Genomic DNA, 19,304 nt, shown 5'->3' on the forward strand with positions numbered 1-19,304 from the left:
CTGCTCACCTCTGGCAGCTGCCCAAAACTGAGCCTTGACCAAGTGGAAGTCATTCCTTCCCTCTGCACTGGGAGTGATTTGTCCCGTCAAATCTAATGTGCAGGCACAACAAAATAACCTACTTCCAGCAAGAGGCTCTTTGGAAAAAGCCAAGGCCAGAACACTGAATCATGCAGAGAGGTTGCAGTCAGCTCTGGGTTCACCAAGACTCCTTAATATTATTAGTTCTTCCTGGCACACCATTTGCCTGAGCAAGGTTACGCTAGAGAATCCCAAAAATTCTATAATGGCTTCTTCTGAGAAACAGCAAAATGTGGAGACAGTGAGAGCAGACGTACTTGCTGCAACACTTTACATCCTAATCATCCTCATGTAGTAAAAGTTGCTTTTCCAATTCACAACCAACACATTCATGTCTATTTGTTGCAGAAGATGTCACTGGAATTTAAATCCCCTTTTAACCTAAATGATGGGTGGGCTTGTGTTCACTAGCTGTGGAAGAATTTGCTATCCACCCACCATTGTATAATTTTAGTAGATTAAACTGTGTTGATTTTCTGACAAATACAGGTTTTGAGGAAATCGGATGATAAAAAAAATTAAACTTAAAAATTTATGATACTTATAAAAACTGGTTGGAAAATTTCAGCTCGTAAAGACACGAGGCAATGCTTTGTGGCTTATAGTTAAAACTCTTGTGAGGCAATATTCTTGATTTTACTACTAGCAGATTAATCTTGGTATTAAAATAGGTAGTATAAAGGTAGCAGGGCTTCTCTTTAGGCGGTTCCTATGCGGTTGGGTCTTGCTCTTCAGATCAAAGCGGGAAAAGGTTTTTGATGACTTAATTTACCCACTTCTATACAGTGAATACTGTATAGAAAATACTGAAAAGACATTTAAGAGGTGCAACAGTAGATTACTGGTTGTTAAGCAACTCTTAACTTTGGTTTGTGATTCTCTGTGACAAGCAGAATCAGAAGTGCAGCGCAGAGTCATTGAGGAGATATGGAGGGGTTCCTGTTGCACAATGCTGTTGCAACCCCTGCCAGCATCTACATGCATCCAACTGCCATTGAAAAGTTAAGACTAGAGTGGCCAACTTTGATGGCAATAGGAGCATTGGATGAGAGACAAAGAGCCAACATTATTCATCTCATTTTATCCTTGGCAAAACCCTCAAAAGGACAAAATGATTTTGCCTCTAAGCTGATGAGGATGGAAAGGCAAACATTTAAGCTTCTCATTCTGATAAGAAAATTCAAACGTGCTCAAAGCTTACGCCTTTCAGTATCCTTGTGGTTCCATTAATGCACTGCCATTCAGTAAAATATAAAAGAACCAAAAGGATCTTTCTGTACTCGGCTTTATATCTCATGTTATCTTCCATAAAACTATTCTTCAGCAATGGAACTGATGGTACAAAGGTGATTACCTCTTAAAATACTATTGGTGAGGTGTTGGGTTGTTGTTTTTTTAAAGAATTTGCTTAAATTGGATGCATTCATGAAGCAGCAACTACATTAATATTTGCAGGCAATTGACACTGAAATGTGACAGGAGCACATGGTCAGCTTTCCAGTGTGTCTGTTGCGGAGAACCTACTTTTTGCCTATGGGAGTGGCAATGTACGTAACTTTATTCCAGTCTGTTCATCCCTGCCCAAAATCTCCACCATCCTTGGCTACCTAAACAATTCTTGCCTTTTCTCTTTGTTGCACCTTATGAGCAATAAAATAAAATAAGAAAATAAAACAGGACATTTTTTCCAACCTGCATGCAAAAATGAGGTAAATCTTATTGGCTCAGCTCCACAATGAAACCTTAACTCCCTGTAATTGCTTCTTCATCTCTTGCTACTCTTTCTCCCCTCTGTGCATCAGAGTCAACAGAGTTTAGATTGGGGGATGGGGTCTATCACTGCTCCCTTTATGTTACGCTGGAAAATGCTGTGTTTGTTTGTGATGCTGTGCAAAAAACGACACCTCACAGAAACGTCTATACATAGTATGTATTGCATTCCCAGTGAAGCTGTGGTAATGTGATTTTTAGTAAGATGTATTGTTATGCGTTTCCTACCACCACTCAGGTGAAAATTAAATTTACTAATGAGTTATGACAGTTGACTAATGAGATGCATGGAAAGGTTAGGCTTTTCAGGAGTGAAACCACGCCCCCATTCTGGTAGCTGCAAATTTAGGGCTTTTGCAACTCATTAGCAAATGTAATCTCTCTAATGTATCATGCCCTCATTATGCGAGTGACATTTCAATGTATTGTTTTAGTACTTTTTCCACACAATATTAGTGATGTGTATATAATGGGGGGGGGGGGGAATAATATTGATCCTTCTGGTCAGGTCTCTCCTTCTCCAAATAAGTAGGTATTTTTTCCTTGTATGAGACAAGCCCTGGAGACATATTCATTGAACCCCGTGGGGTCAGCTTACATAGCTCTCCAGCCATTCAGTGAACTCATCTCCTGGCAAGTCTGGTGTGAGTCTTTTCCCTTATAAAGTTAAGTCTCTTCTCTTTGACCACCAGGGGAAAGGCTGCAGACTTTTGCTCTCCACTCCCACACCTTGCCTCCACTGCCTATTTCTATGGCATGTAACCGCTTTTACAAAACTGCATCTGGTAATGGTGGATGTTCCAACTCCCTGGGATGATATTGCAACTCTGCTGTAGTTGTGCTAGTATAAGGTGGTGCAGAAAGGCCCACTTTTAGAGTATTGCACGCTGACTCCTCAGCATATCTTCAATCACAGTTAGCAGGGCTAGAAAAAGCCTCTAACTTTGGACCCTCAATAGCTTTTAGCAAGCTCTGAAACAATTGGACCACAGGTTTGAATCTCAGAGCTCCTTCACATACTACAAGGAGTGTGTGGATTGCAGTTTGTTATGTTGAAAAGGAAACTTCTGCATGGAGACATTTCAAATAAATCCTATATGTCTGAAACCATTCCAAGTTGGATTTCCCCTCCTCAGTTGGTTTCCTGTTTCCATCTGAAGTTGCTCCAATTCAGACCAGTGTTGCTGTGCTCACACTGGAACTGTGTGCATGCCTGTGTCATGTGCAAGTTCTCTTTCAGATTTTATAAACAAAAGCCTCCTCATTGACATATGTCACATATATAAGCTGGACTTGATATATTGTGGGGAAAGGACCCCTTTAATTTAAAAGACCTTATGTGAAGCATTAAAATGGGATCTAGAAAGGTCATGAATGTGTAGATAACTAAAAACTGAGTCCCTACATCCCACTGAATTTAGTGGTCTGAGTAGACATGTAAAGGACTGCCGTGTGTGTGAATGGGACTTCACATATGCAAGTGGCTTTCAGATTGCCCACAAGGAACTAGCCCCTTAGGCGTCGGAACTGTTTCACAGTCTCCAGCATTTCCCAAATGATAAATGAGGCACACATGTATCCTTAGAACAACAATCACTGCATGAGCCCATTGCAGATTGTTAAAGAAGCGCATTGTGAATCCTCTGCTCTCTATTAAATTACTTTGCATCAGCCTGCAGTATACCCCAATATTTCCCTTCCACTTAAGAATGTTCAGTATTATGTTTAGATTAATAATGGGTCTGATTGTGTTGTATTACTTTATTTATTTATTTATTTTTTGAAAATCCTACTTTTCCTCAAGAGAGAGCAGAACACTAGTTGCAATCAATAAAAATGTACAAAGAGTGTAAAAAGAACAATATCCTATAGATTTTAAAAATGAGAAATAAGGAGCAAAATTACGATTGGCTGGATAAAATAGCATTATGAAGTACCCATTAAAATAATTTCCAGCAGAGTTAAAAACAATTAAGAGCCAGAAGCCGTCCTGGAAGAGGAAGGCTTTCACTATGCAGCAAAAAGTCCTTAATGAGGAGGCAAGTTGAGCTTCCCTTGGGAAGGGGCTCCAGAGTCTGCATGTCATGGCACTTTGTGGGTTTTTATAAGGAGAAATGATGGAAGGGAAGCAAGCAATGTGCTGGTGTTTGTGTCTCTGCATGCATTTAAATACATGTGCATTAGAACGGAGCTGCATGTCTGCTCTGATTCAGAAATTTAACCTGAACAGACTCAAGGGGAGAGCAGTAAATCTCTGAGGAATTCTAGTGCAATTGTGTGCGTGCGAACAAAACTTTAAAAAGTTATCACCCAAGGGCAAAAAGAGGGCAGTGGTTTAACAGAGGCAGGCCCAGCAAACAGGGACAGTGGCAGCGTGTGATGTTTTACTGTCCCCAAAGCAGCTAGACAGGGGCAGTTTGTTGGGAAGTCCCTTAAGGAAAAGATGAAAGGAAGATTGCGGGAGTAGCTGCCTGGCCTGGAGGCCTTTCCCTTTGGCATGATTTTAAATCACCTTTTGAATCTCCTGGGTCTCAGGAGGATATTTGAGTCTGCCCTTTTTTGTTCTGCTGAATTGCTAGACACATTAGCCTGTATAATGTGACCTTTCTTATCCAGAAACCTGAGTCCCCAAAGCACAAAGATATTCAGAGAATTCTTCAAAGACTTCACAAACTTCCCTTTGTTTTATGTTTTTCTGGTTCCCACAATCTTTTAATTGTGAAGATCTTTTCTTCTGTCTCTTGGATCAAGTGTATAAGCTTTTAACCAGGGGAAAGCATTGCTGAAGTACATCAGTAGCCTAGAAATGGTATACAACTGACCGCAAAAAAAAAAAAAAAAAAAAGCTTAGCCACTTGAGATTGTTAAGAGCTCTTCTCATTTGAAATGGATTTTCCCACTCTTGATGTCTAACTGAAAAAGCAATGAAACTCAGACCACTTTTTCTTTATAATACCTTAGAGCAAGAATAGGCATGTTTTTATCCCTTTTTGCAACTTGGCATACCTGCAGAGCGACATCATCCAATGGTGCATCTCTTTTTCTTCCTTTCTTGATTTCCTGTTAAAAGTATGCAAAGTAAAAATGAAAAATGAAACTGCACATTCCAATATGATGGCTCTGCTTCTAAGCCTTCATTGTCACATTAGGAATTTTCTTTCAAGATACTCCATATGCTCTAATTTTTTTCCCATATGCCATATAAAGTATGGCTTGATGAAGGGCTTAATTAGTATATATTAATTTGCTTTCATTTAATATTTCCTGTTTCAGTCTTTCTCATCCTTGGTCCACAGATGTTCTTGAATTGCAACTCCCATCATCCCTGACCCCTGGCCTCCTGGCTAGGAATAATGGGGGTTGTAGTTTCATAACATCTACGGACCCAAGACGGAGAGAGGCTGGAATCCTCACTTCAGAATTTGCTGTTAAGTCAGATGTAAGCATCAGAATAAAACCAACTTCTTTCTGATGCTTCATGAAATAATGTAAACAAGATATATTGTACATCCAACAGTGTAATGGATTTCACTAATAGAAGAATTTCAAAGACAAATCTAAATCACTTACATCTATTTAGCTCTAATTTCTGGGAAAATATTCTAAAGCCCAGGAGGGATAATTCTTAGTGTAGCTTTTGGGCATTAATGTCTTCATGTATCTATCTTAAAAATGCATTCAGGGTTGCTGTATGAAATATGCAATACTTTAGGGTACCCTAACTTTCCATTTATATTGTATTCTCCTTGTGGCAGTGAAGCCCCTGACATGCACTGTGTGAACTAGTTTGGTGCCTGGAATGTTTACAGTCAAACATCTGCAAGAAGAGCCTTGATGGATCAGGTGGGGGGTTCATAGAGTCAAGCGTCTTGTTTACAACAGCAGCCAGCCAGAACTAGACATTACAGCGCAGCCAGGCACTTGGTTTCAGACTCTCACTTCTGTCAACTGAAAGGTTTACAGGAGAGGGGAGCAGATTTTTGCTGATTCCCTGCTTCTCTCTTTCCCTTGCACTTCCCCGCATCACTTTCTATGCTTCTCCAGACGGTCCCCCAAACCTTCTGGACCCCCATTAATATCAGTGCTGTATCTGCAGTTTTTCCCCTAGGGGCCAAAGGTCTGCACTGCACTGGTCTGCCCCATGGATGGCACCAATGTGTGTGTATGGGGGTGGAGGTGGTGAGAAAGTCTTTCTGCTCTTCATGTCCCATGCAGGCTTCCATAGAAAGGGCTGTCTCCTTGCCTGCCCTAGGAAGAGGTGAGAAGCTGCAGCAGGAAATTATTATTATTATTATTATTATTATTATTATTATTATTATTATTATATTTGCTGTCCATCTGACTGGGTTGCCCCAGCCGTTCTAGGCAGCTTCCAGCCAATTAAAACTTCTGAGCACAGTCAACCACACTGCATCTGTCATCAAAGCCTGAACCCGCCTTTATGTCCCTGCTGCGTCAGCAGAACATGAAGGAAGAGTCAGGACCTGGCGACAACATGGTGTGGCAGATGGAGGCATGCCATTCACCATCCACCTACCACTTCTAGTAAGTGGACGCAGCCTGGAAGGTGTGGAGCCACCGAGTGTGTGTGGCAGCAGCTGCAGGGAGGGTGTCTCTAAACTCGCATTTCTAGTTCCTGTGTTACTGAAAACCAATTTCCCTGCTTATGCCTTTCTGGAACATCTAAACAGACTTCTGTGTAGTTGCCAGCGCCTGCAGGAAGCAGTTAAAGGGTACTGATGAATATATATTACTTAAGATTTTCTGCATGCTGGGATGGAGATATGGCTGATGGGATGAATCAGAATCAACTTGTTGAGAAGCCAGCAATAGTGAATGATTAAGGTATGAATCTGACCTAACTGTATAGAGAGCAGGTTGGATAGCTGAGCAAATTGAGTCTGCTGTGGCAGAGACAAAAATAATTGCACACTGGAACTACAGAGCATATCCCGGCGGTTAATTCATTAAGAAGCCTTTCTATTTACCGTATTTTTTGCTCTATAAGACTCACTTTTTCCCTCCTAAAAAGTAAGGGGAAATGTGTGTGCGTCTTATAGAGCGAATGCAGGCTGCGCAGCTATCCCAGAAGCCAGAACAGCAAGAGGGATCGCTGCTTTCGCTGCACAGCGATCCCTCTTGCTGTTCTGGCTTCTGAGATTCAGAATATTTTTTTTCTTGTTTTCCTCCTCCAAAAACTAGGTGTGTCTTGTGGTCTGGTGCGTCTTATAGAGCGAAAAATACGGTAGTTATCCTGGCTATCGTTTTCTGCATTAGATCCCTCATGCAATTCAAAATTCCACAGCTGGAGAGCTGAAATACATGAAACCAACCCTTTTCACAGCACTGAAGTTTCTGCAATGGCAAGAGTCATAGCCACAGACTCACCAAGAACCTTATTTGCCAGTCCTAGTTGTGCGGGTCTCTCCAAGAGTCGATCCTTCACAGAAGTATTCTATAGTTTGCTGTGTGTAGGGGAGGCACATTGCAATGGATGATTGTGCTGCGTTCACTGGCATGTCTGCAATGCATCTGTGAAGTGGAAATCTGCAAAGGCAGGGATCGCCATGGCTCAGAGAGGTGCCTGCAATATGTCAGCATTCAGACATTACAAATATGCCCCTGAATGCATGTACAGTGAGGTTTGGGAGGAGAGTCTGCTCCCTCCCCACATGGTATGTGCATTCTGGAGGAGAGCCGACAAGAGATTAGGGTCCTTGAAGATGCAGTTGGGGGCAGTGATCACTTTTCAGTTACTGAAGAAGTCACCCCCCCCCCCCCAGTAGCAGTCTTAATTGTGAACGTGACCCAGCAAAAGAGGGCCCAGCCAGATCCGGGGGCCCAGTGGCAACAGAAGCAACAAGGCTGGAGCGTCACACCTGGATCTGCGCCAGAGCCTCTCCTTCGGGGGCTGCTTGAGCCAGGGACTCCTGAATTGAGCCAGGGACCCCTTTCCCTAGGGGCCCTGTGCACCCCTATGCCTACTCCTTAGGGCAGGCAGAGAGGCAAAGAAGAGGCAGAGTGATGGGCCAGACCACGGCCAGTGCAAGGCCTCCCCTTCTTTGGTGCGAGGCTGATCTGAACCTAGAAGAATGACAGGTCTCAGTTCAGCCCTGGGCTTCATGGAAGAAAGTTGCTCATGCGTGAGCTTCCCAAGGTCCTGCATTCTTGCTTTCCTTGCTGAGCACCACAATACTTGTATGTATTTCCACTCAAGGTATGCACTGTTAAATCTTGCTTAATTTCTATGACTTGCCTCTGTCCCTGTGCATTCAGCATTGAATACCATCCTAAGGCACACTTCCAGCAATTCACCAACTTTTATCGTGTTCCTAGAGCCCCAGAGTTCCCTCCCCTGACTGCATTGTCTGTGTAGATTCATACATATGAAAAATGAGGAATTTATCTGACTGCTTTTTCAGTGTCTGCCTGTTTAAATGGCAAAAAGTGATATTCTCAGTTTCTTTTGCCAGCCGCTTCAGTGCACTTTGTGTGTATGTACCAGCTGTGGTTATTACACCTCCACACCAGAACCTCTGTATTATGAACATCTGCTGTAGCTGATGGCTCCATTCCTTGCCAGATGCGTTTTGTAATTCTCAAGGGTCTCTGCAGCTGCACGTCCCATTTGTTATACTGGCACCATAGTTTAAGGATTGGGCCATTTTTACATGAGTTTGTTGTCATAAAAAGAAATGTTATTGCAGTAGCAGATCAATGAAGGCTGCATATACCAGAGACCTCTTGTAAACTTATGAAACTCTGCATTCTGTTGTGTAAATACTGAATTAATGAGGGTGGGTTGGGAATAGTCAGAAACGAGAGGCTCCAGCAATGCATTTTTTACCACACACCAAACTTGTAATCATTTTAAAGCTCCGATTGACATAAAAAAGCCAATATAAACTAGGGCTGCCACACCTTGAAGAGCAAAAGAAGGCCAGTCCAAGCTGCTTCCAGCCTGAGGGGAGGCAGGACCCCAGCTCCGCCCTGGTCTTTGCTGAGAAGGCTTCACTCTGCTGCGGCGCTTCTGCTTCCGGGGCATGTTGCCCCCCCAAAAGAGGACATGTCCAGGTTTTCCTGGACATATGGCAACCCTATATAAACTTAAGATTGTAATATATATTGATCATGAGCGATTTGAATGCAGAGCCTCAAATCCAATAGATTTGACTGCATCTGTACCTGCAAATATACTATCTTCAACACATATTTTCTTTTTTGCTACTTAGTAAAATTCTGTGTATTAAAGAGCTGCCGAGATCAATTGTCAGTTCCATCTACTGTAAATCATTGTGAAAGACCACAATATTGGGTCTCAGCGGTTTTAGATATATTAACATTCTAGTAAACCACTGAAAGTCTTCTTTACCGGAAAGCACTAGATGCAATTTGACCTTTTTATAATACAAAAATCAGATCTTCTCATTCAGGATTTTATAATGCAGTAAAAACAGCATGGCTCATGAAATGTAGTATATGCATTCTAGTTTCCTGTAAATATAATAGTACTTGGGTTGTATTTGATTATTTTATTACACCTGCTGTATTCAATTATACTAGTATGTATACATATTTCTTCCTACAGTGTTGCTGGGTTCGCCCACCACACTCCAGCCCAAGCCGTGGTTTTCAAACCTCATATCAATTTAAAAGCAATCCTTTCCTCATAGGTGCCTGTCAGGGAATTCCAGCTAGTCTGCAAGAAAAGCCCTAGATGATGGACAAAGGATTATAAGGTTTGTTCTGGGTAAAGTGGGGTGCCATCCAGCTGTGTTGGGCTGCTTCTTCCCTACATATTTACTAACAGTACACCAGACAACACCTTCATGCTTCAATTTTCTGGAGAAGATCTGTGCTGAGGGAGCTGATTTCCAGTGATGCTTTTCCACTGTTGCTGATCATGTCACTGAGGAACTCCTGAGATGCTCCCAAGGAACCACAGGGTTCCCTGGAGTGCAAACTGAATATGTCTGCCACAGAGCTTACTGGGACTGTAGATCAACATATTTTAAACCATTTGGGAATCAATGTGTTGTAAATGACTTTTCTGGTTGCTTGTCAGGTCTAATGTCCTGGATTGCAATCCTTGCCCCACTTACTTGGGAGGAAGCCCCATTTAACTCAGTGGAACTTCCTTTCAGGTAGAGATGTCTAGGACTGAGCAGGCAGGAAAGAAAACAATTGCTGTTCTGAGGATCAGTCCTAGGGTACCTGCATGAAATATGCTCTTTGCCAAACCACGCTGTCTACACTTAGGGCAGTAGCTTTGGGTATTCCAATCTTTGACAGAGTTGGAGAAGACCAAGACTTCCAGTTCCTGTCCCAGCCGATGTGGATGGAATACATAAAGCCAACACAATCCAGATACATGACAGGATTCTGACATGGGAACAGTAAGAGGAGCATATGAGCAGGTACAAGCGTTCAGGACAGGCGTCTTAAACAAAATAAGAGTGAATGAAATGGTATGAATCAACACCGTACCAAATGTTGAGTTTTTAAATGCAGATAAGGCCACAATTTGAAAGAATTGTAAAAATGTGCAGTATCAGTGGTAGTATGTGTCTCATGGAGAGCAAAATTGCAGATGCAGATATGAACACAAATCACAGAATAGCACTAAGTTACCCATGGAGCAATGCTCTGATATCTGTCCTCATTCAGGGAAAAGGATGAATTGATAAAAACTTGCAAGGGTGATTCTAGTGCCCTCCTAGCTCAAAAGCCTATTAAAGCCTTGGGAAAGCAAAAGAAGAGCTAAATTTTCCTTCTCTCTTTTTTCCTTCTCTGGCTGTCAGAGGGGTGAGGATGGCTCACTCTTCGGGTCACTGCAGATTGATTTTGTGTAGCACACTAAAAAGAACTGAGGGGGATTTTTCAGGGGGGTTGTCTCTGTATGACTTGCTTTTAAAGATTTCCATTTGTACTATTGATTTTTTATTTTTCATCTTTCCTTTGCTGAGAAGGGCTTGTCATTTTAAGAAACAAATGGCACATATTCTGTGAGGCAAAATAGACTCCCCATCCTTCTTTGGGGGATCTTCTGAGCTGGCAAGGAAACGCCACCTTAGCCCAATTCCAATGGCCCTGTTTCTTTGCAGGTCATAGTCTTTAGTCTTTGAAGCAGCACCTTGGGACTGTGAGGCTAATGATGTGATTAATAGGGAAGTTATGTAAATATGGATCTGGTTTATTCATATTTCTAGCTTGGTAGTAGACTATAATCCTTGCTGAACCTGGATTCTCAAAGTAAGCTTTTGCCCAGGGGGGGCGAGGACTTGTTTGTGCTTTTAAATGTATCCCAGTAGTAGAGATAATGTGATGCTCTTTCCATATCAATTGGATGACCTTCTGTTTTACTGTGCTGCTTAATATGAAAAGCTATGAAAAAGCACAATTTGGCTTAGACCTGTTCAGAGGCTGCCTTATGGAGCTTGCTGGGGAGAGAGCTTCATTCCCTACCATCTGCATTCACTTTTGGGACATCAAATAATGGCTGTAACCTTTTGTGTTTTGACATGTGGGTCTAATTTACAGCGGAGTAGGGTCGCCCAATGGATAAAACTTGATGAATTACAAGCAAATAGGTCCTGCAGTTCTGTGCTGGACACTGCTAAAATGTGATTTGTTTCTTCTCCCCCCCCCCCCAAAGGAACCGTCTATCTGTTTTTGTTTTGTTTTGTATTTTACTTTTGACCAGAATTGGATGAAATTTGCAGGCTACATTGCCTCTTCTGAGGAGATGCATCTTGCAAAAGGCTGGCAGCAGAGTATGACTCAATAAGCTCTCCACACCAAGAAAGAGTTCCAAAGTTTTACTGCAAATTGTCTTTAAATTTGTTACAAAAAGTTGTACATACAAACCAACACATTGCTCTTAAACAATGAGCAATGCAGTCCAGTTTTCTTTAAGTTCTTACTTGTTTATATAGTCTAAGAACTATTATTTCTCTGATCCCAAAGAGAGATTCAAATAAGTAAGTTGCTTCTTCATTGTGCTGTCAGCTTCTGAGAGAGACCCAGGGCTCTTCCATACTTACCTTTGCTAGGCACAGGTCTGCTCTTTAAAGCTCCCTGTCCAAGCATCCCTCTCCACCAGTGCTTTCCATACAAAAACCTGCTCTTTACCACTGAATCAGAGCAAATGACAATCTGCAAATTGCCATTAGTTCCAATTCAGCATTAAAAAGTGACTTTTCCAGGGGAAAGCAGCAGAACAGCAGCAGCAATTGGACACGGACTTAGAAAGCGCTACGGTTGCCAGATTCCCAAAAGTGAAAATCTAGACAAAATTGTTGACCTCCTCGCCTCCACCGCCCCGAAGTTGTTGAGCCATTGGGCTTTTGGGAGATTTTTAAAGCTTTTAAATTAAAAAATCGCCCTGGTTTCCATACCTCTGTGTTTTCCTGGACATTTTGCCAATTCAGCGAAAATCCACCCAGACACCATTTTAACAGTCCCATTCGCAGACATGTCGGGGAAAACTGGGGCGTAGGGCAGCCCTAATGATGAGGACCCCTGCGGAGCTGAATTGGACCTGAAGGCTGGAGGTTCCTCTCTGCAGTGCCACTGTGTGGAGTAACGCTCACCAACTTGAACAGCCTTCAAAGGGAATTTGACAAATCTAAGGAGCATAAGGCCATCAGTGGCTACTAGCAATGTTAGCTACCTCTAGTATCTGAGTAGCATGTCTCCAAATTGTAGCTGGTAGGGAGCAAAAGTGGGGGAAATGTTGTACTCTGGTGCTGCTTGTGGCTTCCCATAGGCATCTGATTGGCCACTGTCAGAAGACGATGCTGGATGACATGGGCCTTTGGCCTGATCCAAGAGGGCTCGTCTTACACTAGAGTTTTATTCTTGTCTGCGTACCATGATATCTTTCATCAGTCACACTGATGTAATGCGTATGAGCAAGAGAGGTTAGCCAAGGGCAAAGCAACAAGCAATCAACCCAGAGAGCTTCTGTTTTATCTGCCCAGTTGCTGGAAGTAAATTAAGTTTGTATTCCCACCTATGGTTTCAAACAGTAGTAGTTTATTCTAACAATGACAGTAAAGGCAATAAAGGACTTCACTTTATACTCTCCATATTACCACCTCAGCTTACACCCAGTGTGTTGGCTATAGCGGTAGGATAAACTCTGCAATTGGGTGACTTGCTTCCTCACCCCACCCCCAGGTAATGGAGTTTCATTTCCTCCAGACCCTGGCGTTCCCAGGTGCTGTTGCAGCATCCAGAGACTCATTCCCTGCGCCAAGAGTCTTTGGACCTCATTCGCTCCTTTCCAGTAAGTTGTGCAGATTGGGTGGAGCTGCTCCTCCCAATTCTCTTCTTTAAAAAGTGGTCCTATACTTAGTACATTACTGAAGCAGCTTGGGGTGCAGCTTTGAGAAAGCAGTGCTGCCGTCACTCAGGTAAGTGTATGCATTGGGGCTATGAAGCAGGACGGAGCCAGTTTATTTTTTTGTCTTGATCTGTGTGTGTTCCTTTTGCAAGTGTTGAAAAGTACCCCCCACACACACACACATCCATTTGCGGCAATTGTAACAGACATATTGCAATACTGAACAGCTGAAGCCTCACCCTTCCAGTGCTGGCCCTCCTTTTCTTTCAGTCATACCCTCATTGTAATAAACATTTGCACTGCTCTTGAGTGCCTTTTCTTTCTTGGTGTCCTCCGCCTTCCTTCCCAGTTGCTGCGGCTGATGGAATGGCAGCAACAGGTCCTTTCCCGTTTGCTTTATTAGCCTCTTGGACACCTTCAGGCACACACAGATTGCACATGCAGACTGGGAAGTGGGACTGGTTCTAGTAATCCTGTTCTCCCTCCCACCCCCGATGTCTGTGTATTCAGAGGAAGACCTGAAAAGGGCCACTGTGGACACACGTAGGCTCTTTATGCACACAGCTGTAGTGCACAGAAGCCCCTTTCAGAGCTGAAAGCGCAGGGCTAAGGGCAGCAGCAGAACTTGCTACCACCTCAGTGTGTTCACAGCCTATGCATGGAGAAGAGAGCTGGGAAGGAATGGCAAGAAAGCTGCTTGCTTGTTTGCCCACTGCAACAGCAACAAAATGGGTGACAAGAAGAAGAAGCTCCCCCACCTCTGCCACTTATCCCCCCCCCCCCCCGCTTAGCTGCTGCTCTTAATTTCCTGGTCCAGCAGATGTGTGAGCAAGACATGCAGCCCATTCTTCCTTGGGCAGCAATGGCGGCTCCTCCTTCTGATGATCCCTCTTCCACACGCCAGAATGGGCAGGCAAGGGCACAGGAGAGCACAGGACAAGCAAGCCGTGGCCATTCTGCCTCATCACCCTAACCACTAACCTGCCTGCCCCTGCCTACCAAGCAGGAGTTGCTGCAGCCTGCCTTCTCCATGGATGTGGGCTGCAGCAGATGGGAGAAGGAGCAGGAGGAATGGTGGGGATGGGCTACTAGCAAAGATTCAATCCTCTCTTAGGGCCACACGGTGGTAGCAGTGGCAGTGGCAGCTGCAGCTTTTCTCAAGAGTTTGGGTTTTGGAAGTGACTGATCAGGACAGCCTTGCTGATTGCTGCTACTGCATTTCTTCTTTTTCCTTAACCCACCTTGGGGGTTCTGCACCTGCAGCACTGCAAGGAGGAGATGCCCCTGTTGGCAAAGGAGATAAAGAGAATAGAGAAGAAGAAGTCAGCAAGCACCGTAAAATCAACACATATGATCAATGAGGGTTTGGGGGGAGACGTGGGGTGTGTGTGTGATTTGTTCACCTTTGTTGAATATGCTAATTTTGAACTAATTTTGAAACTGGAGAATATTTGGTGCAACCCTAGGATGAGGTGCTCTGTGTGTGTGTGTGTGTGTGTGTGTGTGTACGCACACAAATTCCATTCCATTCTTGTGCGCCTTGGCAATCAGCTGTTATTATAGGTCTGCTGTTGCTTTACAATGCTGCCAAATAATATTCTGGAGGGAGACTTTGCCTGACCAATTTTTGCAGAATTGTAATGCATAGGCAATATGTCTCTTGCTGTGGTTTTAGCAGCTACTGTGGAGTGTGCAGGGAGAGCTACAAAATGGAGCACATGGGGAAACAAAGAAAATGTTCACAGGGTTATAAAGAGAGTGATACAAATTATGAGGGGAGAGGGTTTTTTATGAAGGTTTTGTTGATGAAATGACTTTTTCTCGCCACATGAAAATTAAAGAATCCCTGGACCCAAACCCTTTTAATACCCCAAACAAGGATTCTGCCACTGCAGGAAGTCAATTATCTCCATGGCAACGAAAACAAATAGTGAGCACTGCCTTAGCAGCCACAAAGGATAAAAGGTGCATCTAAAATTAATTTATGTCTTGGGATCAGACACTTCAGATGAGAGAACTGGTCCATAAAGCACCCAAGAGAAGCTATTAAAAGGAAAAACAAAATAAACCCACTAGTTTTGCACTCAGGGGAGCAATGTTAGGAGCCTGCGCATTTGTTTTGATTCTGCCTTTAAGCAGGGGCTAGGCGAACGCTGCGCCCCTTCTTCCATCGTTCCTCCTTTAAGGTTCCCATATAAATGCTGAGGCTGGCCACAGAGGGTTTATTGTAATTATTATTACTGTTATTTTAAAAAAAATTATAACCTGCCCTTCATCTGTATGAGCATTTTCCAACCTTTGCTTGTGTGAGAAGCCTTTTTCTAATCTCAAAAAAATTCATAGAGCCCCACATGCTAACTGTTGCAATTTTAGGCTCCATTAATTGAGAAAATACAAAATGACAAACAACTTTTATGAACTTAGTAGCACTTTTGAAGAAATTCATGGATGTGGCAAAATCAAGAAAGAAAGAAAGAAAAAATTATTTATTTCTCTAATCAACAACCCAAGCAATTAATTCCAAAAGGTGTTAAATATATATTTGTGTTATTTATAAACATAAATTCATTTCTTTCTCCAATATGCCCCCTGATCAATCCAGTTAATTAATTTAAAAGATATGTTTTTTTATAAATACAAATTCATTTATTTCTTTCACAAATATGCTCACTGATCAACCCAGTTAATAAATTTAAAAAGGTATGAAAGATAAGTTTTTTTATTTATAATTATAAATACATTCATTTATTTCCCCAGCAACAATCAACAATGCAATTTACCAATCGATCTGAACAAAATGCAAATTTACTTGTTTATTTATTTCCAACGGAACTGAGTTGACATACAGTGGTACCTTGGGTTACATGCGTTTCAGGTTACATACGCTTCAGGTTACAGACTCCGCCAACCCAGAAATAGTGCTTCAGGTTAAGAACTTTGCTTCAGGATGAGAACAGAAATCGTGCTCGGGCGGTGCGGCGGAAGCGGGAGGCCCCATTAGCTAAAGTGGTACCTCAGGTTGAGAACAGTTTCAGCTTAAGAACGGACCTCCGGAATGAATTAAGTTCTTAACCCGAGGGACCACTGTAATCCCAAAAGAATTAAAACGGAAACATTTATTGCCATTAATGTACCTAGAAATAAGACTTAATATTTCAATGCAATCTTTAATCCCTATAATTAAATCTATTTTTATATATAATTAAATATTTATATTTATGTATTTATTAGTATTTTTTGTTCTTAAAAGCCGGAGGGCATGGGCAGCGAATGCCACTTAGGACAACAACCTGCCCCAAAAGATCTACTCCCAAAATCACCTAAACCGGGGGGGGGGGGGAACCAGGGGGAAAGCCCCAGCCATAGAATTTATTCCAATAAGGCACCAGAAGTAAACCAAGGAAACAGAATTCAACAAGCAATTCTTCTGCAGAAAGCCCACCAATGGTCCACAATGCAAAGCCCGCTGAAATCGAATTGGGGTCTTTAAGCTGCCAAGCTGTATTCTGCTTCCCACTAATAAGTCCTTTGTGTGGTGCAACGTAAAAGGCCCTGGGCAAAATGTGCCTCCACAAACAATACGGTAAAGCGGGGAATTCAACCCTCAAAGTACTGATTTCCTGCACCTCAGTGCCAGGCTCTTTGAAGTTCACTGAGCATCAGCAAGGGAAGTGAGGAAGACACAGGCCAAAGCTGTTGAACTGTGTCCCTGCACTTTGCAACAGATGCAAGCAGCACTCCTGGAGATAAGCAAGGTTCTTGGAGATGTTGCTGCTGTGAAGAAGAGCGTGGCAGAAGAACTAAACCAAGCACTGTCTGGAAGAGTATTAATCGCGGACCCCTTGGGATAACTGTGGGTCTGCAGTCCGCAGGATGTGAACCACAGGTCTGTACAAATAGTGACCTACACACACACACACACACACACACACACACACACGTTCACTTCAAAGCTGGAGCTGCATATTGCACAATTAGTGGGCATTGAAAGGCAATGTGATTCACTAAATGGAAGTGAATAAAAAAATAGAAGTGCCATAAGGGCAAAGCTTCTGTCTGCAGAATAAGGAGAAAATTTCCAAATAAACCCATAACACAAATTAGCTGCAGAACAGCATTACTGATTATTGCGAGGCACTTGGCTGAGGCGTCTTCAGGAATGCCTTCGTTGGACTGGGAGTCTCTCAGTCTTGGTAGGAGTGACCACTGTTGAATCACACAACTTGCTTTGTACAGATTGTCCAAGTCCCACAGAATCATTCTCACAATATGTGTTTATTATTATAAATATTGATATCCATCAATTATGTCTAAGACAGCTATCCATAATAAACAGCTGGTGAAAGGCTAGGAGTTCTCTCATTCCTTTGGTGGGAAGCTTAATTCATTGGTTGTAAGTTTTTAAATTTCCCTTTCAATACAGTTTTTGCTTCTGCCTTTGGATTTATATACGTACTTATTTTGCTGCTACTGAAAGTTGCATGTAATGGTAAATTATTTTGTCTTTATAATGACTGTTTTATGATGATTTACTAATATGCACTTAACTCCCTTCAATCCTACTTTGGGGAGAAAAGGGGGATGCATTTTAAATAAATATTATGTGGGGACAATTAGCCTCATAGCCTCAGCAGGCTTCATGGTCTCATGAAGATATCACACAGGTTTTAAATCTCAAGTGTGGAGTTATGCCAAGAACAAAACAAAGATCACACAGCAATTTATGGTCACAGGTGGTGGGCTGAAGTTTTTACATGCAGATTCATTCTTATTCCATTTGTGTTCTGATCTCCTTCTGCAGCAGAATGGGACAAAGCAGTTATCTAAGCAAAGGTAACCTCCAAGTAAAAACAAAATTAAACATGTATTAGAAGATGTTATGACTATACCCTCTTGAAAATATGTTTTGGAGTTTTCATGTTTCTGGAAACACCAAAGCTTACATAGCATATGGCAACGCATTCTCTCATTCCCGCACAGGGATGTACTAATGCCACATCTCCACATCCTGGCCTCCAGAAAACTCTTTGAATCACTCTGTGTATCTCAATTATTGAATGCATGTCCCTTTTCTCTATTTTAAAGGGCACAAAGTCACTGATAGATGGGGAAAGGGCAACATTCTTTTGATAACAGAGTAGCTTAGTAAACTATACTAAACTATAGTATAACAGAGTAGCTTAGTAAACTATAGTGTCAAATTAACTACATATGTACAAATTGGACAGAAACCATTAAGAAAAGGGTCGTTTATCAGATCTAGTGTGTGTACAGCTGAGATGGCTTTCAGTGGCCCCATATCCCGTATGTCCTTTGCTGCTTTTTTTCTGTGCATGTTCACAAAGGCTGTTCTTATAGCATCATGTGAACTCTTTCTGCTCTTAATTTGTTTCTAAAGTTACACCGGGCTCTTTAAGTAAAATGGCCCATTACATGCAAATATTTGTGTTAAGTGGTCTCCATCGCGTGAAGTGGCTTGGAATTTTGTCCAGTTACTGAACAAAAAGTGCAATCATACTAAGTGATCTCACATCACGAAATGAACAGTATTTGCATGTAATGGACAGTTCTGCTTAAAGGCTACTGCTATATGTGTGTGTGGTAAAAAAACCCAATGAATGGAGTTACACATATGTTTCCATTTGCTTCAGTGGAAATCCTACAGTATATATACTTATCTATAGGTAAGTCCAATTGGACTTGAGCCATACTTTTTAGTAGAAATGTACAGGATTATACAATTTAGGCCATGCCATGTCCCCACTGAAAAGCATAAGTCTAACAAGCATAATCCTTTACTTCTCAGAAGTAAGGCTGAGGGAGTGATTGTTCTTATGCCCTGCTCATGGGCTTCTTATAGGCATCTGATTGACAACTGTGGAAACTTACTGCCTGGTAAGCAGAGTGGAATACATCCTAAGAAATATACCGTAAATCGGTATACGGGCACGGTCATGTGTTTTTATGTAACTGGCTTGAAGCTACATCCTATTGCAAAGGTCCAAGGAAGGTACCAGTCTTATAGCGCGCGCACACACACACACCCACACCCACACACACCGGTCTTAGAAGAGTGTGCCAGTTTAATTGTTTTTCCTTCACCAAG

At 42.4% G+C, this 19,304-nt stretch overlaps 1 long non-coding RNA gene across 2 annotated transcripts in view; it reads left to right on the forward strand.

The window, feature by feature from the left end:
* The window catches only part of LOC308475999, a 94,044-nt gene that overhangs the window by 19,348 nt on the left and 55,392 nt on the right, over positions 1–19,304 (forward strand). Inside the window, exon 2 of one of the 2 annotated variants that reach the window (XR_013985627.1) lies at positions 9,525–9,590. The exons of the other annotated variant lie outside the window; for it this stretch is intronic. This is a non-coding gene — a long non-coding RNA (uncharacterized lncRNA). The remainder of the gene's footprint in view (positions 1–9,524; positions 9,591–19,304) is intronic. 2 annotated transcript variants of the gene reach the window in all.

Source organism: Podarcis pityusensis, assembly GCF_964106645.2.
Source record: "Podarcis pityusensis genome assembly, chromosome: 4".
Classification (NCBI taxonomy): domain Eukaryota; kingdom Metazoa; phylum Chordata; class Lepidosauria; order Squamata; family Lacertidae; genus Podarcis; species Podarcis pityusensis.